The following is a 27,042-nucleotide window of genomic DNA, read 5'->3' as shown; positions in this document are numbered from 1 at the left end:
CATCCTGTATCTTTCCCTCCATGTCTCCCTCCCCATCAATGTTCCTCTCTTGTAGTACTCTAAGTTTCTGACTCCATCATGTTTCACCTTATCCTTTCCTTCACCTCTTCTTTCAAGTGGATATCAAAGCACATTTTGACCCTTTTGATGTTCTTCATCTGCACAGTTATGTTGATTTGCTCCTACCTTTGGCCTTGGAAAATGAAAGCTTATGGGCTGTCTCTGTACTGGGAGTCAGCTACTTGCAACTTCTATCATCTTTTCTTTCTCTCTTGTCTATGTCTATCAATCAACAGATTGTCAATGGTTTCTTTTCAATTTGTTCTACATTCCTCTTTGCCTCTGCAACCTTGCTGCCCCAGTACTATTTCTTAAATTGTATCGAACTTCGTCTATATCCCTCTATTAAAAATCAGTCTGTCCCCTTTTTGTTTCTCACACACACACATATTTTTCTATAGTGCCCAAAACGGAAGTATTTTTTTAGGTTTTATTCATTATATTTGTGTCTATCTTCTGCACTTAGAATGGTCAGATCGCCCATAGAGATTTCTGAGACATAGTTTTATAGTCTACAAAGTGTACTATATTGTTTTTGTATCTTTGTAGAAAACTATAATAGAATGTGTATATCTTAAACACACACAGATCTTTGCCTGCTGGTTTTGAGTGAACTAAACAATTAGGAGATCTCCAAAGGGGTCATGCAACCACTTACTTTTAAATAAAAATGAATACTTAGTACCATGGCATGGAGAAAATGCCTTTGTTACATGCTAGAAAGCTCTTCATCTGCTTGACCTGTATATCATCATATCTGAAAGGGATTTCTGTTAAAATGAACCTCAAGAGATAACATTGTCTTTTCTGTGTTTCTTGCCTGAATCACTCAGCGTTTGCACAATAATGCCTGCTGTTATAAACTACTCTCAAAATACAATGACAGACTATAATAAGCAAATATAATCATAGTTTCTGATCTGCAGGCCAGTGGGGCACTTCGTCATCACACTTTCTTGTTGTTCTGGGACTAGCACAATATCTGAAGCCTGTTCTCATGGCAATGGCAGAGGCACCAGAAGGGTGAACAGAAACATTGCACTGCTTCATAATACCTGCCCCAGAACTGGCACTCTGGCATTCCCATCCACAGTCCATTGGTCAAAGGAATTCATAAATCCAATGCAATGGGAAATACACTCTGCTCCTGCTAAGAGGAACCTCAAAATTCTAAGGAAAAGGGTGAGATGATGGGAAAGGGGGAAGGATTCAGAACAAATACTCATCTATTTCACTGTGATTCTCTCTAATCCAAGGAAGGCTTGACACTTATTATTACAGACATGAAGCTCCACATCCTTACTTAAATACTTCCCAGGAAAATACCTAATAGATTTTTTTCCTTATTTAGAAATCCTTTAAAAAGATGTCAAGTAGAAGTCTTTTTGTACTTAGAGGAAACACAATGTTTAGCAGGAAACATCAGTTAATCAAATGTTTAATAGCCACATGTTGGGCATAAGTCATGGGAAGAAAAGAAAAGTGAGTGTAAGATGGGGTCTCTGCCCTTATGAAACAGCCAATCTGCCATGTGACAGGCTGATAGGGGGAGATGACACTTCACGTGAATGGAATAAGGAATCCCTAATCCTAGTAAAGTTTCAGAACAGGCCTCCAGATGTTGCAGGATGTACTTCTGTTAGAGATAAAGTTTCCTACCACAAGTCCTTTCAATATTCTAAAATATTAAAGTCAACTCCGAAAAATTATTCCTCTCCAAGAAGAAAACTCTGATCTTCTCATCATCTGTCACAATTGCCTGTATTGGAAATAGAGAGGGCTATCCTGCAACCCCCAGATAGCTATAAGTGAGACTCAAAGATTGGAATAAAGACTTCTGACCTGCAGAGATTTAGAATGGTGATTTCTATTTGTTGCCTCGTGTGAGGATTAGCTTCTAGAGCTGGGCAAACAGAGAAATGTTGGGATTGGGGCTGTCTAGTCATCCTAGCAGTGAGAAAACCAAAATCTCCAAGTTTTACAAAACGCAATAGTAGCAGCACTAAAATCCAGGATTTTTCAGACTCATTGGGCCACAATGGAGTCCTGTTGGAATGAAGGAAATTTCCTTCAAAAAGTAAATAGAATTCTTCCAAAGCCAAAATCTGATTCTGAACTATGGCTTTAAATAGGACTTTGTGTATGGCCTGCAAATCACTAAATCCTTGAAGATATTTGCTATCATGATCTCTTCTTTAAGAGCTATATTTTTTGCAAGTCCCAGTTTCTTCTATGAACAGAGACTTCACTGGAGAAAAGAAAATCCAGCATGTAGAGAAATTCAATTAACCAGGGGTACTTTAAGTTCATTCATAAAAAGTAGACCCCTTTCACATATGTTTTGGCTCATTAACAAGAAACCAGATATAATAGTCAATTTCCTAATAAATAGTAAAGTAGATTTATGGGTCTGTATACAGTTCCAAGATGGACATTCAATATATACTTGTTGAATTAATAACTAAATATAAGAAAAACTTTGCTATTATTAGAGCATAAAAGGAAATGATTAATAATAAAGAAGTAATAAAATAGATCCATGAATCTGATGTAACTTGATCTTATTCACTAATAGCCCTGTACTCCTCATTTTTAGGTTATGTAGGGTTTTCTAAACCACAATGTTAAACCACACAGGGTTTAAACCACTGTGTTAAAACTGGAAAGTCTTTAGAGACCATAACTCATACATTATAAAAGATGGAAGAATTGGTCTATCTCCAAGGCAGCAGCATTTTTCCTTTTGCCATGGATTCTCTGGGCTGGGCTGCCTGTGCTCATGTTCATGAGAAAAAGGAAGGACAGGGTGGGCCAAGGGTCAGCGGTGGTGCAACATGGTCTTATGGAAAAGTATGACTAAAAGAAGAGTTACACTGATAGGAATAAAAATATGGAGTTTAATATGTCTGATTGTACCTCTCATTAACTGCACGATATGCTCCAGCAGAGAGTTCTACCTCCAGGGCAGTATCACTAATATGAATCTGCATTTATCTTACTATTACTATGGGGAGTACTTATGTTTTACAGCTTCATGACTGTTGGATTTCTTCTTAGCTGCAGGTATTATAAAACTGATGATACAGTCAGTGGTATTCAAGGACACTGCAAGTAGCAAAGGTTGCTTTACTGCAAGCACATTTTAGATATGTGGATTATTCTTTGTTTCTTTAGAGAGCAAGAGAGAATACATGAGAGAGAGGGAGAGAGGGAGAGCGAGGGGAGAAGGGCAGAGGGAGAGAGAGAATCTTAAGCAGACTCCACATCCAGCACAGGACCTAATATGGAGCTCAATCTCATGATCCTTGAGATCATGACCTGAGCCAAAATCAAGAGTCAGATTCTTAACCAACTGTGCCACCCAGCCACCTAGAGAGATATTTGGATTATTCTTGAAATGCAGAGCATAAGGCAGTAAAATGCAAAATACTCATCCCTCCTCTGAGCTCATTTTAAACATTCCATGGCCAGGAAAAGAGTCACATAAGATTCACTGTGGAGTTTGTGCCTCCCCAAGGTAAGCATTTTTTCCTAAGAAAAATTATGGGCTCTGACAAGAATGAACCATCTGGGGAAAAAAGTGCAGAAATGATGAAGAATAAAATTAAAATGGTCTCACTTTTTCCTCTTTTAGTATAGCGACAGAATTCTATAAGTCTTGGTGTCTGCATATTATAAGTTACTATACAAAAACAATACAATCACACATAAATTAGAATTATTATTTTCAGAGGCCTAGTCTATCTCATCTCATATCATAGATGTATCCCTGAAACAAATGACCACTGAATTTAAAAAACTTTAAGATTGGGATCCCTGGGTGGCGCAGCGGTTTGGCGCTTGCCTTTGGCCCAGGGCGCGATCCTGGAGACCCGGGATCGAATCCCACGTCAGGCTCCCGGTGCGTGGAGCCTGCTTCTCCCTCTGCCTATGTCTCTGCCTCTCTCTCTCTCACTGTGTGACTATCATAAATAAATAAAAATTAAAAAAAAAATAAAAAAAAAACTTTAAGATTTAGCATTTACTTTTATGAATGGCTATAATTTGGTAAATTTTTATAAGGTCCTTGTAATCAACTTTTGTGAGTGTCACCTTTATCATTCCCCTGTTCAGTCAGCATAGTGTGGGTTAGTAGCTAATATGTATGGAATAACATGGGCAAGGTGGGAGAAAGAAAGTGAGAATTCATTAATCCCATCCAACCCTCTTGAGGGAACTGTGACTACTTTTCAGGACCAGAACTCAGGCAAATGCTAAACTTTGCTCTGCTGACAATGCAAAATTTTGGTATGGGGCGGGGGGTGACTCAGGGCCCAGGATCTTATATTTCAGAAGATGTCACAGGGAAGAGTGTTAGTCCCACAGGCAGCTTACCTATGGCTGCAAACCCTGTACCACTGAGCCCTACCTTGAAGTAAGATTCATTTTAGTTCTTAAATGAGAATATAGTATACATAAGCAAGCCCTTAAATTGTGGGACACGTACCTTGACTCCACTGCCTGCTGGGGCCTCTAGGAAGTCCATGGATCCTGAGTAGTCTCATCTTATACTTCCCTGGCCTTATTGTCATCTGTGCTCCTCATCTCACTCTTAATTTCAGTAGTGTCAATACATGGGTCGCAGACTGAGCCCTGGGAACCTCAGATCTGGATCTGCCAGTTATCTCGCCAAATTCTGTAAGTCCCAGCCTCTACACCACCTCTGCTCCCAATAGCAGAGATCCAGACACCAATCCTATGCAACACACAAGTTTTTCAGGACTGCTCTATCCTGAAGCAGTTATCCTCAAAGGGCTTTAAATGTTCAGGAAGAAAAAAACACAGTCATGAAGATTTGTACCTGATGTGCTATGCCCAGTGAACATGTCACAAATGAACATAAACTCCTTTATGTCCACAAAACAACAGCCTTTTGTAATGGAACAATGGAGAATCGTGAACTAAGAGACAAGGGAGAGAAAAAGCAAGAAGAAGTCAATTAGAGAAGGAAGAAGTAGGTCACAATTAGAGATAAGAAAACCAGACAGGTAATAAAAGGGGCTGTAGTGATGATGATTAAAACTGAGACGGGGGAGTTTTCCTCTACTAAAAATCAACTAGTAGAAGCATGGCAAGTCGATGATCAGCTAAAGAGAAAATGGACACCCAACTAACACTGTATAGAGCTGACCATAGGAAAGTATTAGTAGATAAGCACAATATTCTTCCACTTATTATATAAAATATCAGGGAGTAGGATGACTGATATTTAAGGCTTAATAGATTTTCAGCCTCTGAAAGTATGGTGGGAGCAGTGCTCCATGAGGCACTCACATAAATAAATTAGGGAAACTATATGGTGTTCTGAGTGAGTGGTTCTCAGTGAAAAGATAGAAATGTCCTTGTCTCCAACCCCGTGCTCTTTGAAAAGGCAAAAGAACTTTATGAGCGAATGCAAATGACTGATTCATGTGTATTTTTGGAGGAGTATCTTTGGCATTTTAAAAAGGCCCTTGGTATTAAGAAGGCTAGATATAACATGAAAAATAGTCAGCAAATGACCATGCTGCAGTAGGATGTTGTGACATTTTCAGAGAGCTCATTTCTTAGAACAATCTCTCCTCTATGCACTTCTATGGAGCTGCTGGTACTGCTGAAATCAAGCCCCTCTGGGATTCAGTAGAAGAAGGACTATTTATATATGAGCAAATTGAACAGACTCTCTGAAATAAAACTGCTGGTCTAGAAAGTTTAGTTTATCCTAAACTTCTAAAACTAAAGACATCTTCACTATCTACTCACGGATTGCCAACCATTGTGTGGATGAACAAACAAATGCATTTGTTTTGTTTTGATATCCGGAGCAGTTCAGACATACATTTATAGCTTTAGGAAGACAAACATTTCCAAGCCATTGGTTGTCCAGGATTATGAAATTATTCTACCCACTCTGAGGCAGCAGGATTGGTTTGGGGAATACTTTTCCTACATTCCTATTAAAATGCATTTCATTGATTTGACTCATTGTTTTGTGAATCATTCAGAATATCAAATAATTCTAATAATAGCTAACATTTACTTAATGTCAGGCAGCTTTAAGCCTTTTACAGATGTTTACTCATTTAGTCCTCACTGGGGTGAGTTTGCCTGGCACCATCAAGGTGAGTTCTTTAACTCTGACAACTAATTGGACTTTTGACAGTCATGACTTCTTGCTCTGATGATCAGAAATGAGGCAAAAGTGAGAAATTAAGCTCATCTGTCAAGTCAGGAGAGCAGAACATATCAGCCGTAGCCTGGAAGAACCCATGAGGCTGAGTAATTAAGATACTTGAAGATGAAAAATGACTTCTACTGAACTTGGTCTTCTTAGGAAGAGTGATATTTACTCTAACTGCTGTAATATTTGTCTCAATGCAGGGATTTTATGTAATATGGTCTACGCATGAAAAATGGAAAAAATGAAACCACAGGGTTTTTTTTGAAACTATGGGTATTTTAATAACTAAATATGTATTCATGTTTTATTCCAATGTATTATTTCTTAAAAAATTTTTTATAAAATGTATCTAAGAAGGCTTTTATAAAAAAGATTCTGCCCAGAGTCAGTCATCTGTAAGTATTGGTCTTATGCTACTAAATATTCTTTGCCTGGACATGATAATAATGCAATAAAAGAATTAATCCCTATTACACTGGGATTCTAATAAATCAATGGATTTGTAGCTATTTTGCTTTTTGGAGGGAGTGGGTGACATCCAGAACTCTCTTTAAGAACCCCTATGCCTTAGGTGTATTCTAGGAGAGCACAGATGCAATCACTGAGTCTTCTCTCCTGAAACTTAAAAACCACAGTTCATCTGGTACTGTTATCCATGGATACAGGAAACTTGTTCATTGGTGCCTCAGTATCAGGAGAACCACGAACCCCACTCCTTTCTTCCTCTTGGTATTTGTTATTATGCCATATAATTTCTTAGCTCCATATGGATTACATGTACCACAGTTTAAAGAATAGCTTCCCATATGGCAGAAGTGATTGAGTTTAATTAAAAGTCTGTCTTAAAAGAACCATCCTTCCAGTTTGGATTGAGGTCATCAACGACTTTTCTACTTCTTACATAACCACAGGATACACCACCAAATGTCTCCTGTTGCCACTCTTCTTAAAAGTACATTCTGAAGTGCAAAGGGAAGGATAGAGTGTATGCAGCAGATTCACGGGAATGAAAAGTGGTTAGCATTAACTTCAATTTGAATGGCAAGTCAATTATTTCCTTCAAAAACATCCCATATCATCTACTCAGGCCAGATTTATTGGAAGAAATATTTATACCCAGCACTCCAGACTACTGACAACTGTGCTTCATTTACAACTTTCACAGTGGCCATTGAGAGGTTGCTGGTAAAACAGCAATAGCTTGCTGCCATCTCAGGACTGGGCTCCTGGGAGGGCTAGCGAGCTGGGTTAGAGCTGCTCTCTCTCAGCACAAGGAGCAGGCAATGTCCATGCTCCTGGGGTTTTGCAGCAGCCCTTCTCACACCAGCAGCAGCCAGCAGTGTGATGGTCAGATAGAATGCATTTTTAAAAATGTTCTAGTCTATGAGAAAATAGTTGGATTGAAGATCTCTTAAATTTATCCAATGATAAATTGTTTAGTTTAGTTCTTGTTAAGATCAACCATATTAAATGGCATAAAATCACCTCAAGCTAATTTATTTTTCTAAGCCCTTTAAATAAATTTCACAAACAAATAGCTTTCTCTTACAAGTAAACCATGTAATGCCTTTGCTTCATCACAGTTTGTAAGAAATAGGAACAAATTTTACTGATGCAACATAATATTAGAAAATCGTTAATTAAAACAGGAGAGAAAAACAATGTTTTCTACTCTCTTTCCAACACTATAAGTCATAAAATAACCTAAGGAAAATACAGATGTATGAAAACACAAGTTACCTAAAATAGTGAATTTAACTTAGTAGACGCCTTTCTATAGTGCTCTAAAGCATTAACTTTTAGAAGAGTCATTTTTCATGGTTATCGTTGTAAGTGCTTAGAGTAGCAATATAGCACTTAATTGAAAAATGTATGGTCTTCATCTTAAGCAGACAAAGCTTAATACAAACATAATGAACTGAGGTATACATGGGATGAAATTAAAGTAGGAGATTCAAACAGAAACAGGTGTGTAGAGAAATGTGTTTTGATTTTTCTGCAGATAGACAGTCTCTTGAAGTGAAATTCCCTATCCCTGATGCTCTGGATGTCTCTAAAACAGACATGAGCAAAACTGTTCACTGCAGTACTGAGAAATAAAAAAATAAATAACCCATCTGTAAGAATTCATTAGAGTTTATTCACACCTTGGAATACTATATGGTAGCTAAAATATGTCAGTATGGATAAATTTCAAAAACATAATGTCAAGTAAAAAATATCAAGAAAATAAAAAAGATACATATAGAATACTATATATAAAACACACAGCAACAGTATGTATTGTTTAGGGATAACAACACAAATAGAAAAGGTATTAAAATATATATGGGAATGACATGCTCCAACTTCTAAACAATAATTAACTGTTGGACAGGGGGGAATAAAATAGATGAAAACAATAGAATTTAGGCCTATCTATAAAAATTTATTTTGAGAGAGGGAGATCAGATGCAAATATGAAAAAATGTTAAAATTTGTTAAATCTGGGAAACGGAAATATCTTACTTTTTGCTAGTCTGAAATATTTTATTAAAAAGTAAGTAGAAAAAGAAATTAAATGCCTCCACATATATTTTCCATATGAGTATATATATAATTATCTGAGTCCACTGGCCTATTAGGACTAGAATCAAGTTATATATTGTTATTAGTACAATAGTCACTTAGTTTCAACATTATAAAGCACATGTGTTCTCTCATTTCTCCCTTTCCAACCAAGGAAATACAGTTCTTGCTTTCTCTTATCATCGTCCCTGAAAAAAACTACTATCAAACACAACTACCTAGCTAAGGCCATTTGTGGCATCCTCAACTCCATCTAAAGAAGTGAGGAGCAAATTCCTGGTAAATATCAGATTTTCCCAGTGCCTAAATTTTATTAGAATTCAATTCAGTAATTGTCAGCAAACACATCATGAATTGTACCTAGATGGCATGGTCTAAAATAAATTTTAGAAGATGCTTAACATTCAGCCAGGAAGAAACTTAAACATCACAAAAAATGATATATAGGAAAATCCATAATTAAATTTGTCTTAACAAAAAAGTTTTAAATAAATTAGCCATATATCAAAGTAAACATTTATATTGGGAAGTTGCAACTTACTCAACAGAATGATCAACTATAACAATAATTGAAAGTTACATTTATGTATAGAGTGGTAAATGGTCATTATCAAACTAAGATGAAAGCATATTTTACAACAATATCAAGCATATCATATCCATGTGACATTATAGGATACAATGTTAAAATTCACACATTTAAAACGGGAACAGATACTGCCATTGTTTCACAGGATTTGCAGAAAAAATTATTCTAGGAGTAATATCAAATCATGATTTGCTTACTGTCACAGTAATTCTAAGACAAATCTGTTTCCAAACAAATGACACAGAAGTAAGAACTATGAGTTTTGAAATAGAGTCTATGATCTTTGGAATTCAAACTTTCCTGGACAATCTGCAGGGAACAGAAAGATCAGAGGAGGAAAATAGGATGGATTATTGTTTCATTTTTAGCTCTGAGTGAGGATGCTGACAAATTTGACATGAACCCATGAGCACCAATTACATTACAGAATAGACTAAATGCTTGAAAGCCACAAATGTATTCTCTGCTTTCCACGTATTTATACGATTTTCAAAAACATTAATGGAATAAAGAAAGCTTAGAAACAAATGGAAGAAACTATGTTCAGATGCAGCCTTGTGGAGGTGTTAAATAGTGAAATTCCTCAGGAAACTCAACCATGTGTTCTGTGCCTTATCAGCTCTGCATAAATAATGCAGCCTGTCTGCCAAATTAAGAATCTCATAATAGGTTGTTCAGATGGTGTTATTAGCGAGAGACTTGGATTGGGCTGTGCTCTCCTGAAGGAAATGGGGAGATGACATTGGTGGATAAGGAAACTGCACATTAGTGGCGAGAACGCAAAATTAAAAATGACAGAATAAGTGTGAGAGGAGAAAACAGGAGATGAAAGGATTCAGAGAGACAAAAGGGATTCTCTTAATTAAATGCGATTAGGCATCTGTTATTTTTTTAAAAAAGGAAATCAGAGTAGTATTGGGACACATTTTTCTGACTTTTATGATTAAGCAGCTAGATTCTACAACCCCCTTCATTTTTCTTTAAACTTTCATTTTTGGTGAATGAATACTAACGTAGGTCTCAGACATGAGTAATTTCAGCCCAGAAGCTATAAAAAGTAGAGAGTTTTGGAACAAAGTTTGTAAAGTCAGTCATTGGGCCTTCTCCAAGAAATAACAGCTGGTAATTTTACTGAACGTTGACAGAGTTCCCGCCCAGAATTTTTTTTAAGAAGAATACATAACCCTTTAATAGAGACAGGGTCCTTGCACAATAAATCATTCTAAATAGCCTAGATAGCCTGACCTAATTGATGATCAAAAATACAGAATACTATTTCAATCCGCAGGGGGCCCTCAGAGTTTTTTTTAATAATTAAAGCACCTTTAAAAATTACAGTTTTGTAGTAGCAACTACATTTGGATGCTCTTAATGTTATAATTCACTAGATTCCCCTTCAAGAGTTTATTTTAAATCACTCAGGTTTCCTATATCATTGACACTATAGAATATAATTCAAACAGTGATTTTTGAACAATTAATGTATGTAAGACATTGCAATAGATGCAGGGATGATAAATGAAGTTTACAGTTCAGTCCTTGTATTTAAGAAGCTTAGCATCTAATATGGAATATTCAGGAAATGTGTGATCAGGGAAGGTGTTATGGAGAAGGTAGAGTTTGAACTGGACTTTGAAGGATTCTTTACATTTTAAGAGCCATGGCTGGGAGAAAGAGAGTACATCAGTCAGTTTAAAAAGAATCAGCTATTTTAGGCCCAGCAAAACAATGGCTTCAACCCATCCGCATACAAAGAGGAAACTTAATGCTAAAAATGAATTTATAGTTAAGAGATATGTATGAATTAATTAAACCAAGATACTTGAAATAAGAACATGCAGCAATTTCTAAAATAAATTAGTGGTTCATCACCTGAGAACTTCAGACCCCTGGAGGGATCACAGAATTATTGCAAGCAATCCATGAATGTAATGTGTGTCCAGGCAATAGCATTAATAAATCATATCACCTGTAAATACAGACTACCATCTTTCAAAAGCCATTGTGACTTATAAAAAATATACTCTCTTAATAGCATTATTGCATTTTCTCAGTTATATTTTAAAAATACTGAAATTTCCTATCATTTGATTGTTTTATTCAGATGTAAAAATTCTATCTATCTATTTATGCATTATTCTATATTGCCATTTTTTTAAGTAGGCCCTATGCCCAGTGTAGAGCCCAACATGGAGCTTGAACTCACAGCTGACAGATCAAGTCTTTAGGTGAAGTTAAGAGTTGGGCACTTCACTGAATCAACCACCCAGGTGCCCCACTATATTGTAATTTTTAATCTGCATATTTAGTTGGTATATTTTTATGTGAATTTGTATCCATCTTACAAATCATTTCAAAATTTTGATTGTTATTTTGTTCTATTCTACATTTTATTTAAATATTTCTCTATTTTTGAAAATTAAATTGTTTTAATATTGCACTATTATAAATGATGCCATTAGAAACATTTTTTCCATTGCTAAAGATTATATACATCCATACTTATTTTTAGGATAAATTCCTACATATGAAGTTGTTGAGTCAAAAACTATATACTTTCTAAAATTTCAATAGATACTGCTAAAATATCTTCCCAAAGATTCTTTTTATATGTTCCTTCCACAGGCTATATGACCACTAGTATTCTTGCTAATAGGAAACAATATTATATACTTAAAAGGCCAAAAAGTCAAAGTCAAAAAGATTAGAAATTTCCAAGCTACAACTAAGGTATGTGAAGTATACAGAGAATCAAAACACATTTGTGTCTGGGCATGTGTTTCAGATCAGCAGACTTACTATAGCTAATGAGAACATAGTTTAATGTTTCCTACCATCAACCAGTCAGAGGCTTTCCTAAGAGATATTCACTATGTTGAAAGCCCTTTTCTTGGTGACCTCAAGAGTTACAATCCAAGCTGCACTGAAAAAGGAATCAATGCAGTATGAAATATCCTAGTCTCCCAATATGCAAAGTGAGAAAGAGTACTTCCCCTTAAAGATCTTGAATACAATAGGAGCTATATCCACGAGAAGGGAATGAGAGCAGTGAAAACATGATCTCTGAGAATGTGGTCCAGAACGAAGAGAGCAACAGATTCAGAATTCTTACCAGTTTGGGGAACTTAAAAAAAGTACCTTCTAAACACATTCACTGGTTTCTGTGCATGGCAGGAAAAAAAAAATGATTTGTTGGATCTGATTATAGTGATTAAAAAATCAGAAGTTTTACCTCTCATTTCTTTATGTGATATCTGTCCATTTGTAGAGTATTGGTAAATATCCTTTGAAAAAAAAATATAGGACTCAGGAGCCTGGAGGAGTAATTTTTATTAATCACACTTTGAGGTCTCTGACTACTCACACATTTCAATGATGTTCACTTATGCCTGTTAGATGAAAATAAGAAATATTTCTTCCAAGAAAGAGAAATGATGATGTACACAAGCAAAGGAGAAATTGAGATTTTTAAAAACTTGGAGTCCTTCAGAATCCTTAGATTCTATATTTAATTGTATACATAGATCCTCTTCCCTGACTTGGTGATTCTTTTTTCCTCAGATATCAGGACATCCTCCTATTTTGATGCTGTCTGTTTATTAGAGCTCCACTTCACCCTACAAGTTCACAGTGTCTAATTCCTTCAGTATCTGTTGTTTTTTTCAACACTAGAGAGAGGAAGCTAAGAATTCCAGGCAAGAATCCAAAGTCACTATTCAAATAAGCTTCCAAATATACTAATCATGGGAAAGGGTTTGCTTTTCCTGGACCATCGTTGAAATCAAAAGACCAAGGGAATGGGACTGAGGACCAAGGAAGAAGAGGAGAACTAGTTAAAATTCAGGGCGTGTGTTCCAGGCTTGAAAATAGCAGAGCAGCTAAAGGGATTTATGGGAATTCAAAATAGAGTGAGATATAGGAAAGAAAAATATCAATAAAACTTCTTAAAATAAAATAATCTAGACAGATAATAGAAGTTGTTGCTCTAAAATATCAGTTACCAATAAATATGACCTAAGATATAAACACTCATTGATCGGAAGTTTTCCTGCAGAATGAAGCTGATGCCAAACTCTTGCATTATAGAGATGCTGACAATTGAGCTCTGTTGGGAATTTGGGAGGAAAAACATACTGTTTTTTTTCCTACAAAATTTAAGAAAAATTGCAAAGATTGCTCAGAGAATTTCCACATGCCCTTTACCCATTTTACCCTATTATTAAATCTTATGTTCCCATAGTGCATTTTTCAAATTTAAGACAACATTAGCGTATTGCAATTAACTAAACTTGGTATTTTATTCTGATTTCACTAGTTCCTTCCTACTATCCCTTTTCTTTTCCAGGATTCCATCCAGGATACCACATTGCATTTAGTCATCATATCTCCATCCTCTTGGCTGTCAGGGTTTCTCAGAATTTCCTTGTCCTTGCTGACTTTCACAGTTTTGAGGTGCTTTTTTACTTATATTTTCATTTTTTGTTTTTTCTGAATGTCCCTAATTTTGTTTTGTCTGATGTTTTTCTAATGCTTAGGCCAGTGTCAGAGTTTTTGTCAACAAAACCCATAGAGGTAAAGTGCCATTTTCAGAACACCCAGTTTATTTTCTTAAAGACAAAATTAATAGATTGCCCTCAAGGCTTTTGAAACATTTTTCCTGTGACCCCACCTCCTAATTAATTCAGTGTATCATAATAAAATGATGTCAGCAAGGCTGCCATGACCTTTTCCATCAAGAACTTAGAATCTTGCAGTTGTGACTTTTCCTCAGCAGTGACATTATCTCTCTCTTTCTGAAAGAGAAATTTATTGATACCATTCAGTGTATGAGTCCTAATGGCTACAGGAGTATAACTGGAAGAATTACAAATTATAATGACTGGATGATACAACAGATACCAGTCAGACTGGCCACCCAGCATCCATTCTTAGCCTTCTTTCATCTTGCCCACTTCCTACTTTAAAGTCCAGTTACTCAGTTTCCCAGCTTCTCTTCAGGTGATCTAGGACTTGCCTAGAGATGAGAGCTAGCCCTTTGGGGTGTTCTGAGAAAAAAAAATATTTCCTCCTTGATAAAGGAAAGGAGGCATGGCAGGAAAGCTCTTTCCTCACCTCTTCAGACATGGATGTGTGAAGATGAGATGCTTTCAGCCATGTTTCAGCCTTGAGGTAACAAGTCCAGAGATAAAAAGCCAAATGCTGAGAATGGAAGAACAGGAGATAGACACAGCTTGACTTCTAGAAGACATCACTGAGCCACTGAATCAACCCTGGGTCTGCTAAGGGAACTGTTGGTATTCCTGCTCTTCATCAGTTTGCAGCTTAAAGTATACCTACTCATACTTGTGGCAATATTTGACATTTCTTATGATAACTCAAAGCGCATAAGTTGGTGACCTATAGACATGTTCTGTTTTGTCTACATGCTGTTAAAAATGTAATTACCCTCTCTTTAAAATTAGTTGATTTCATGGGAGAAAAAGGTGTCTCAGTTCCTTTGAAAAACCAGCAAACCTGGCAACATGGCCCATGGGTCTACCTGTCAACAGTCACCTGGAACTGTGAAGTGGCTGCCACTTTTAGATGGAACCTGTGCTCTGTACTTCATTTCACCACAGTCCCACTTGTTGAACTTCATGCATTTATATTATGTCTGGACCCTGCAAACATCTGTGAAAAACTCTTAGTAGCTGAATTGTATTTAAGACAAGTATCCTGCTGGGTTGCCCCTTTTAATTTTTTTTTCAATTTTGCATAAGAGTTGTCCTTAATTTTGGAAAAATACAGTCAATAAAAATCCTAGAATTATGGCTCTGACATTACTTCGCAACCCCTTTGTGATACTACATCTCTTCTCTTCCTCTCCTCCCTACCCACTGGCTTTCCACAGAGCTGCTGAGGAAAAATGAGGTGGTTCCAACTAACATTTGTCAGGTGTTTTGCTTAGCCTGGTAGCTTTTGTAGTCAGTCAGGAAAAAGATTTAAGCCTTTCATATATCCATTTATCCTCCATAGAAATTCATCTAACTGATCTAGACTCATCTCTTTGGATGTGGGTCCAAAGGAGGAGTGTGAGGACTGGGGACGGGAGCTCCCTCTTGGTTGTTGGAGACAAGCCTACAACACAGTCCACAGCCCCACTGTCTCCTCCTCCTATCATCTGGCATAACGCAAAGCTTTCCTCAGTGCCATGTTTGGAGTTTGGAGTTCAAGTTTCCTAACTAAGTAAGTGCAATGCATGCTCCGTTAAAGTGTGTTCCAATGCTGAATGCATACGCATGACCCATGTATTATAGCTTTTCCCCGGGGGATTTCCAACAGCTACAAAAAAATGGTAGAAAGGAAATGTCTTTCCAGAAAAATGTACTGAGCCATCAATGACATTTATATGATTGGAAGGGTAAATATGGTAAGTCACTATACACACACACACACACACTCACACACACACATACATATATGGCAACTCAATGGGAGAAGGCAAAATTTATTATTGCTTCTGTAGAGGTTAAACATGAAACTTCTCTGAGGAGAAATTTCTGAGACTTGCCTCAAGATTTCAGAACCACTATCTTTGGGGTCATCCCCTGCCCTTAGTAGTAGCCTTACTATATAGCAAATCTAGGAGCAATACATGCCTCCATGCATCACTCACAGCAGTGACAAATACAATGCCACAGGAAACATGGGAAAGTGGGCAAAGCCAGAAGTCTGTTCCTCAACAAATACCCTGTGGGTAGCAGAATCTGAGGCATGTGACCTCAAGCCCTGTTCAAACACACAGTACCAGTCAGCTGTAGCCTCCCATTCCTAGGCAGGACTGTGAGCTCAGCTGTAGTTTAGAATACCTGTAACAGGTTTTTCTGATGAGAAATTTTTATCATTTCTAACCATCTGATATTCAGTGCATTGGAAGAAATAGGAATAGATATAGGGAGGACTTTCACACAAAATGGTCTGTTTGGTGTAACTGTTCTTCATTATTTTTAACAATGACTCCCATGGAACAGGTTAGATAATTATTTTGTCTAAAGTGTCAGCATCCTATGTTTTCAAAAACTATTATCTCATTCTAATCCTTTTTTTAAATTACTAATATTTCAAAAAAATCATTTCCCATTTTCATTACAAATATTTTCAATACGGTGTATGCCTGGAAATCACAACATAAGGCAGGTTGCCCTCAAGGGGATCATATGTTTCCATAAGAATAATGTCATAATGGGGAGAAGAATATATCACCTAATAAATCATATAATAATGAAAAATTTAGAGTGACAAAAATAAAAAATACAACTTTATGCCTGCTTTCATGGTAAAATTGTACTTCCAAGTCATATAAAATAGGCATAAAGATACAATAATTATATCTATATATATGACAACTATACAAAGGCCCTCAATACATCTGTATCTACATCCCCCCAGGTATATGTAACTAAACAAACCATATCATAAAACTGACCCAAAATTAATGTAATGATTACATTAAATTTTAGTAATTTTTTTGACTTAGCATTTAGAACAGATTTGAGGGGATCCCTGGGTGGCTCAGTGGTTTAGTGCCTGACATTGGCTCAGGGTGTGATCCTGGAGTCCTGGGATCAAGTCCCACATCAGGCTCCCTGCATGGGTCCTGCTTCTCCCTCGGCCTGTGTGTCTCTGCCTCTGTGTGTGTGTGTCTCTCATGAATAAATAAATAAAATCATTAAAAAAAAGAACAGATTTAAGGGAGCTATAATTTGGATGACATAAATTCTCAAGTAATATCTCACAAAGGTTTGAATCAATACAATGCTTCCTTTTGAAGATTTTCCATTTAGTAAGCAAAAACATTCTCTATTCCTTTTGATCTCATCACTTTCCCAAAGACTACATAGGTGTCCAATTCCTATATATTTTTCTTTTTGTTGTATTTTGATGAAAAAAGCCTGTTTTGGGCCTATCTTCTTGATTTGGATTTTCAGAAGACTTCCCTCAAAAGATCTTTTAAAACCTACAGGTAATCCCAACATTTAAAAATACATGCAAAAATTAATTAGTAATGTGAAAATCAATAAAGGGAAACCTCACTAAAATGGAATTGTGATGCCAAAAGGGGAGCATACTACTCTATGCCAATTACAGGATGAATTGTGAATTACAGACCCCAACAGAAGAATGTTCAACAGGGAAAGAATCAATTACAGGGCCCAACTGGAAAAGATGTATGCTGCATCTCCAGGAAATTAACCATCCCTGCAACTCAGCCATTGAGAAACTGTCATCACCCAGAACTCTTGCTCTTCTCCAAGGGACTTTCACTCAAAACACCCCCTTCTAGCTTCCTCCTTCTCCTTCTCTTTTGTTTGGACTTGCCTGTGGTTTTGCCCTAGCTTGCATGTCCTGAATTGCAAACTTTAATAGTTTTTGGTAGACCATTTTGCTGGTAAAATAACTGGCTACTTTATAGATAGAAGTGTATTTTTACTCATCAGAGATTCAATCACTGATATTTCTAGGTATATTCAGTTGAACACAATAATGTGGAAACAAAAGCAGTTAATAATAGTTGTACTTCTCTAACAACTTTAGCATCTAACTAATTTCTGTGATATTTTTCTGGAGATGCAATATTTGGAAAATACTAATAAAATTGGATGCTTGGGATCCCTGGGGGGCTCAGCAGTTTGGTGCCTGCCTTCTGCCTGGGGCATGGTCCTGGGGTCCCGGAATCGAGTCCCACGTCGGGCTCCTACATGGAGCCTGCTTCTCCCTCTGCCTGTGTCTCTGCCTCTCTTTCTCTCTGTGTCTCTCATGAATAAATAAATAAAATATTTTTTAAAAAAATTGGATGCAAATACCAATAGTTAAAGTAATAGATTATAATATCAGGATTTTAAAAATTGCACTTATTCAAAAACTTGAGGGAAAACTAGTTAGACTCCTTTTGCTAAAAAAAGAAAATGAATCAAACTTAAGCTATAATAACAATATATACTATATTGATCTACACATTGTGCATAATACTATATACACATAACCTGTATACAGTAAAGTATTTTTACTACATCACTTGCGAGCTTGCACACTGTGAACATCAGCCAAGCAGAGGCTGGTGTTTGTTAACCACTAAGTAGCACATGCATGCTGTGGCAGTGTATTTTCTTCTGTAATTTTAGAGGAATTGCAGAAATGAAAAATGCTTTTGTTAGTTATACCTAGCATAGAACTAAATCATAATGGGCATGTTTGTTGAATGAAATGAATAAAATTATTTAAGACTTTGGTGAAAGCTCTCAGACCATTTCTTAAATTATTGATAATTCACTATACTAATTACCAAGTCAATATAAACGACCAATGTGAAGGCTAGTAAAATATTTATTATGTATAGTGAAACTACACAGTGTAGACATACTTGTGTACATTTTGTTGTCCTCGTTACAGTGTGCAAAAACCACACGTTAATGCTCTTGCAAGAGTGGATGCAAGTGGTAAAAATGGCCATCAACTCCTATGCATCACGTGATTTCAGTTGCAATGTGTGAATACTCTGCCTTTAATTTATATTGTGGGTTAAATAGGATTTCGTGCTCTATCCTGAAACACCAACATAAAAATATGTGTTGAATATATGCTTGATTATGGTTCTATTGATGAATAACATATATATGAAAATATGATCATGAGATCCAATTAATGGATTTACACATTAATTTTTAAAATAAAGCCTATTCGTTGCTTGAGAAATTCCCTTACTATCCTGTGTTTTATCTACTTTAAAACAATGCTCAACAGAACATTATTTAAAATTTCAAGTTTTTAAATTTTACCATTAATAATTTTGGTTATGGAATGATTTTTAAAAGTAATGGATGATAATGAACATTCAAGGATTTAAAATATTTGTTAGGTGCCAGGAATTGTATCAACATATTAAATGTTGCCTCATTTAAACATACAAATTACCCCATTATTATTGACATTTTAAAAATTAGGCAACAGAGTTCCAAGGAAATGCAGTCATTTTTCTAAAGTCCTAATTCCAGGGGATCTCTGGGTGGCTCAGCAGTTTAGTGCCTGCCTTTGGCCCAGAGCATAATCCTGGAGTCCCGGGATTGAGTCCCATGTTGGGCTCCCTGAATGGAGCCTGCTTCTCCCTCTGCCTGTGTCTCCGCCCCTCTCTCTTTCTCTGTGTCTCTCATGAGTAAATAAGTAAAATCTTTAAAAAAAAATTTAAAAAAATAAAGTCATAATTCCAATCGAATGGGTAAGCTATGATTGCACCCTGGAGTGATCGCTCCAAGGTCCATGTTCTTTCCCTTATACTTTGCATCTTACCCATGAGTGAAATACTAATATAAAGAACAGATCATGGAATGAGAACATTGTGATCTTGGACCTTATGATGCTTTCTAGGTAATGTCTCCTCTGGAGGGTCTTGAAAAATAACCTGGAACTGGTAGGCATTGCAGTAAGTTAGACTTTACAGCAAGGTCTTCTGTGTTCCTTAATCCTCTTGTCAGGACATCATGCCCTCTATTTGTTTTTCAAATTCCCTGAATTTAACTTATATTAAACTAGAGTCATACATCTTCTTTTCTTTGTTCTCCGTTTTTGTGAATAATTTGAAGGAAGAAATGTTTTGTCTTTTATCTTGATATCACTGATTCTTTGCCCAATGCCTGCCAACATACGGTGCAATACCTGATTGTTGCTTAATAACTGAAATGAATAAAGAAAAAGACATTAAGCATTACCTTAATTCTAAGCCAGTCCTTACCTAAATAAATAAAATGCAGAAAACCTACTTCACTTACAGTTTAGTATTTAAAAAGACACCAATTTTTTCCTGCTATTTCTACCTCCTCACTGTGGATGACCGATTCCCTTTGCCTGAGGATTTCATGAAGATTAGTACAAAAAGTTTCTTGGGAAAAAATCTGTAAAACAAAGGTAACTTTTTTATGGTTTTTATTTTATGCAAAAAAGTATAGGTTATATTTCTTAAGTTTTTACTTAAAAATATGGATGGTTCATTACTTGGGATTTTTAAAAAAGCAACAATAACTAAAATATTCTCAGGATAACACAAACACTTTCTCACAATTTCAAACCATCACTATGTAATGCAATTAAGCAGAAAAGAAGTGTTTTTAGTAATATAAGGAGATATTCCTTCTATTCATTTCTGAACAAAACTGAAACTTTTTGCCAATATATTACTAATTAGCTCCTCATTATATGTGCAAGTAAAACTTTTAAAACTCACCAAAAAAACCCACTTTGAACAATCAAATTATAAAAATACATTTCTATTTTAGACAGCTAGTTTTCTAGACTCTTCTCATTTATACTATATCTCCCACCTAAACAATTTTTACTAATGGCTTCTTTTAGATTTTAACTGCAATATAAACAAATACTCAATAGAAAGTGATCCCTCCCTTTCATTCTAAATTTTGTCCTAAAAATATGCTATTTAGCTGAAAGAAAGGCAAATATTCAACCTACACTTTTCACATGTTGGCCCTCAGGAATGTGGGGACATTAAGATACATGGATTCCAACATCTACCTACACAGCTTTTTATTTCTAGGTCTATGAAAGGACATTTTAAAAAACAAACCCAAGCATAAATAATAAGGGAAGAATATTTAATTAAAATCAAATTTCTTGGGACACCTGGGTGGCTCAGTGGTTGAGCATCTGTCTTTGACTCAGTCGTGATCCCAGGGTCCTGGGATTGAGTCCTGCATCGGGCTCCTTGCAGGAGTCTGCTTCTCCCTCTGCCTATGTCTCTGCCTCTCTCTCTCTCTGTCTCTCACAAATTAAAAAACAAAACAAAACAAAAAACATAAAATAAAATTTCTTAGGTACTCATTTACGATTACATCACTTATGGAATAAATATTGGTCATTTTTATGATAGTCTTTGTGCCTCTTCATAATCTCTTTCTAGTATAGCTATGTGAGCATGCCCTAGGTCAATCATAAACCCAACAGGTATTCTCCAAGCTTATATTATCCTCATTGTCTGAAGGACAACACGATGTGAGTGGTGAAAGCACTGATCTTTTAAAAAAGTCAGCACCTTTGGGTTCAACTCTGTGGTCTCATTACCTAGTTCGATGCCTTTGAACAAGTCACTCAAGCACTCTTGACCTCAGCTTTCTGATCTGTGAAATAATGGGATCAGGGCTGACAAGTTTTAAGATCTGGTTTTCAATGTAGATCTCAATCTAAGTTTCAGGAAAAATTTTATCTTTAAGGTTAGGAAAGTATTTATGTCTATAGGAGATGATAGCTGTTAACCAAAACTATTATGGCAATCATTTCACAACACATGTAAGTCAAATCATTATACTCTACACCTTAAACTTATATAGTGCTTTATGTTGATTATATCTCAGTAGAAAGGAGGGAAAAGATTCAGAAAATAATAAGTACATGTACAATAGGGGGATTATCTTTATGAATATCAGTTCTCATTCTGCACAGGCAAGGAATTGATTTAAAAGAAAGTTCTGTTTAATTAGATTCAAATTTTAAAGTTATAAAACAGTGAAGTCCATTGATATTGTAGTCTTTTTTATTATTTATTTTATTATTTATTTATTTTTTAAAGATTTTATTTATTTGACAGAGAGAGCAAACACTGGCAGGGGGAGCAGCAGGGAGAAGGAGAATCAGGCTCCCCATGGAGCAGGGAGCCCTATGTTGGGTTCTGGGATCATGACTAGAGCCAAATGTAGATGCTTAACTAACTAAGCCATCCAGGGGCCCGTATTTATTTTGAACATAAAACCATTCATTCATTTAATAAACATTCCAGTGAATGGGTTTGTGATCATTGAGACTACTACATCAAATGCTAGCATATGGCTCTGGTCTCTGATTTTTGTATAGCCTCTCTTGATATTAGACAATGTTTTTCGAATTTTCTTTGAGTCACTGTAGCAGTTGGGATAACATGGAAAACTACCTTTCCCATCTCAAATACATATAAATACTATTCAATGTAATCATGGCCCCTATTTGTATATATTTAAACAAGATGTAAACTAATAAACTAATAAATAAACATGCAAAAGAAAGAACTTGGACCCCTACCTCATATCATATATAAAAATTCATTAAAACTACATCATATTCCTAAATATAAGAGCTACACTATTAAAATATTAGAAAAATCACCAGGAGTAAGGACTTTATAACTTTGGATTAGGCAATGATGTCTTAGATATGACACCAAAAGCACAAGTGACAAATGAAAAGATAAATTGGACTTCATGAGTATTAAAAACTTCTATGCTCTAAAGAATAGCATCAAGGAAGTGAAAAGATAACTCACACAATTGGAAAAATATTTTCAAATCATATATCTGATAAAGGTTTTTTATCAATAATATATAAAGAACTCCCAGTTCAACAATAGAAAAATAAATTATACAATTAAAAATGGGCAAATGATTTGTTTAGGCATTGCTCCAAGGAACATATAAAGATGGGCAATTAGCACATGAAATGATGCTCAGTATCTTTCATCACTGGGGGAATGCAAATCAAAACCACAATGAGATACCACTTCACATACACAATAAGAAGGTTATAAGCAAAAAGACACCAATAAGTACTGAATATTGAGAAATTAGAAACCTCAGTCATTACTGATATGAATTTAAAATGATGCAGCCCTATGGAAAACAGTTTGGCAATTCCTCAAAATATTGAGCATAAGTTTACCAATAATCAACCAATTTCACGCCTTGGTATGTACTTAGAAATGAAAATATATATCCACACAAAAACTTGTACAGTGATGTCCATAGCAGCATTGTTCAGGATACCAAAAAGTGCCAATAACCCAGTTCACCTGCAGAATGGATAAACAAATGTGGTATATCCACACGATGCAATATTATTTGCAATAAAAGGGAATGAAGTACTGATATAGGTTATGTAAGTTGGAAAACTGCTACATATCCAGTCTTTTTGTAATAAAGGAAAAAAATGAAAAAAACCTTAATGTTCATTATGGTAATAATTAAATTAGGGTAAATACATTTAATAAATAATAGCCGGTTTCTGAAATGAATCAGTAAGATATATGAGGAGATGCCTGGGTGGCTCAGTGGTTGAGTGTCTGCCTTCAGCTCAGGGTGTGATCCTGGAGTCCCAAGATGGAGTCCCATATGGGGCTCCCCGCATGGAGCCTGCTTCTCCCTCTGCCTATGTATCTGCTTCTCTACCTCTCTGTGTCTCTCATGATTAAATAAATTTAAAAACCTTAAAAAAAATAAGACAAATGAGAAATACAGGTACATTCAATACTTACCTTGCATTTAATAAAACATTGTAGTTGCTTTGGCATTGATTTAGTTTTAAAAACATGAAATATTATATGTCTCAGATACGTATATGTCTGTATATATGCATATGTTTAAAATATATATTTTCAAAATAGAAAATGAAAAGTGAACCAGAAAGAGCACACAAAATTCTTAATAATTGGCTGCTTGTAAAGACAGGAGAATAACCCCAGAAAGCAAGAATAAAATGGATTTCAACTCCTTACTGAAAATCCTGTGTACATGTGGTAAATGTGATCAAATGCTAACATTTTTAATTGCTAATTCTGTGTCGTGAGTACATAGACAAATTTATCTCCTTTTCTGATGGAGATAAATCAATGCAAATTATGCATTAAAGTCATAAAATGAGCCACAAATGCCATTTTAAAATTTCAAAACTTGAACAAGTGAAAGCAAGAAGGGCCTGAGGATTCATTTGGTATAGGACTAACTCTGAGGTGTGTAAATATTCACAGCTTTTTTTCAAGTGTGTAATGAGTAAAAACCTAAGAAAATAAGCACAAATGATAGCAACCTATATTTGTTTTAGCACAGGACGACATCAAACTCGATGGAGATGCAAATCTTTGAAGCACATTAAAGTCTCAACATGGTGATGAACTTCACTCTATGGAGGAAAATGCCATTATTATTATTGTGTGCCCAGATACTCCCATATGTGGCTTTTTCCTATTGTCCACCTGGGACAGATCCTGGGACAATGGCAACCCATCATCTTCTCAATGTGCAGGGCCAGAATTCTATCTAGGCAATATAATGCCAGGGTGTGACAAAACACTTACTCTCTAACCCTCATTTTCCTTATCTATAAAATGGGGGTAATAATATATAAGCCTAAAGTTATTATGAAACCTAATGAAATTGAATATTTAAAGCCCCTAATGATGCTTGGCACATAGTGCACTCTAAATAAATATAGTTATTATTGAAAGAATACTCACAAACCACAAATTGGGAATAAGCATTAGCTATAAATATGTGAAGGATTAATTTTTTACAATGTAAAGATTTATACTGAGTGAGATTCCCCTCTCCTGACTTATACATACAGAAAAATCAAGGGAATAAATAGGATATTACACTGTATGTTAAGTGGAATTTAAATTAAAACTAAAAAATGAAAAAAATGGGATATATGCATGGCGAATATAAGGGTGAAAAATATTCAACCTTACATACTAGATACTTAGAACTAAGGTGTGAAAATTATGAAAACTGAATGTGATTATGTAAACTGAATATTTAGGCACTCAAATTGACAAAAGTTTTGTGTTTATTTGTTTAAGTCATATTTACCTTAGATGTGATGAACCTAGGATTTTTGGCAGAAGGTGGGAAAAAAAAGTTCATTCAGCTGGGTTAAGAGACATTTTAAAACACTTGCCAAGGGCAACCCCAGTGGCTCAGCGGTTTAGTGCCGCCTTTGGCCCAGGGCCTGATCCTGGAGACCCAGGATGAGTCCCGCGTTGGGCTCCCTGCATGGAGCATCTGCCTTCAGCTCAGGTCATGATCTGCAGGGGGCCTGGGATTGAGTCATGATCCCTGGGGGCCTGGGATTGAGTCCTGCATAGGGCTCCCCGCAGGGGGCCTGCTTCTCCCTCTGCCTGTGTCTGTGCCTCTCTGTTTGTGTCTCTCATGAAAAAATAAATAAAATCTTTAAAAAATAAAAATAAAAAAATAAAACACTTGCTAAAACCTCAACAATTTAAATTGATTAATTACAGGGATCCCTGGGTGGCGCAGCGGTTTAGCGCCTGCCTTTGGCCCAGGGCATGATCCTGGAGACCTGGGATCGAATCCCACGTCGGGCTCCCGGTGCATGGAGCCTGCTTCACCCTCTGCCTGTGTCTCTGCCTCTCTCTCTCTCTCTCTCTGTGACTATCATAAATAAAATTAAAAAAAAAACCTTTAAAAAAATAAAATAAATTGATTAATTACAAAAAAGATAATAAAAAAATAAATTGATTAATTAATTCCACTTTTAGAGATCTGTGCTAAGGAGATATTCAGAACTATGGATCAAAATACATACACAACATGTTTCCAATTTTTCACTATTATAAATACTTCCATTGTTTAACAATAGAATATGATTAAATGAAGTATGGTCATACAAATAATGAAGCTTCATGCAGACATTTAAAATTATGCTTTCAAATGGTTTAAATAGCATGGCAAAATGTAATATATAATTAAAATATTAAGAGGAACAAAGTAGTATATAAACACAGTATTTAGCCAATTTGTTGGATATAGAGTATAGTAATGCATCAAAAGATGACAGTTTATTTTTTTTAATGTTTTATTATACATCTAGTTCATATTATGTAATAATAACCAGAAAACAGAGATAAGCAAAAAAAAGAGAGAGGGAGACAGAGAAAGCCACCTATGAGTCTATCAAAGAGAGAACAATGTTAACAGATGATGCATACCTACATCTGATTTTATTCCTACATATATATGTATGTATTTTTTTCATAAAAGTTTATCATGTTTCATATACTTTCTAACATTATTTTTATAATTTCCAAATTTTATTGTAAACAATAGTAATGTATTGAACTAAATCTTTGCATTTATTGTTAATAATTTTCTTAGAATAAATTATTTTTTAAAAAAGATTTTATTTATTCATTCATGATAGAGAAAGAGAGACAGAGACATAGTCAGAGGGAGAAGCAGGCTCCCCATAGGGGAGCCAAAGGCAGACGCTCAACCACTGAGCCACCCAGGGGGTCCTCCTTAGAATAAATTCTTACAAGTAGGTTTTGTGGTTCACACTGTGCACACATTTAAATATAGTTACATATATAAATACACAAACACACACTTAACTTTATGTGTCAACTTTATTGGGCACGGGGTTCTCAGATATTCAAACATAATTCTGGGTCTTTTCTGTAAGTGTTTTTAGATGAGCTTAACTTAAACTGATAGACTTGGTAAAATAGATTGCTCTCCCTAATGTGGGTGGGCTTCATCTGATCAGTTGAGGGCCTGAACATGACAAAAATGTTGACCCTGGCCTGAATAAGACTCCTCATGGCTGATTGCCTTCAGACCGGAACTAAAACATCAAGCTAAAACTGGCTTTTTCTTGCCTTCAGACTTGAACTGGAACAGCTCTCCCTGGATCTCAAGCCTGCCAGCCTTCAGAGTGGAACTATATCATCATTTCTTCCAGGTCTCAGCTTGCCAGCTACAGATCTTAAGACTTATCAGCCTCTATAATTTTGTGAGCCAATTTTTTATAACAAATCTCTTCC

Source organism: Nyctereutes procyonoides, unplaced genomic scaffold, assembly GCF_905146905.1.
Source record: "Nyctereutes procyonoides isolate TBG_1078 unplaced genomic scaffold, NYPRO_anot_genome, whole genome shotgun sequence".
NCBI lineage: Eukaryota > Metazoa > Chordata > Mammalia > Carnivora > Canidae > Nyctereutes > Nyctereutes procyonoides.
The sequence above is the reverse complement of the archived record's forward strand: the minus strand, read 5'-3'. Positions refer to the sequence as shown.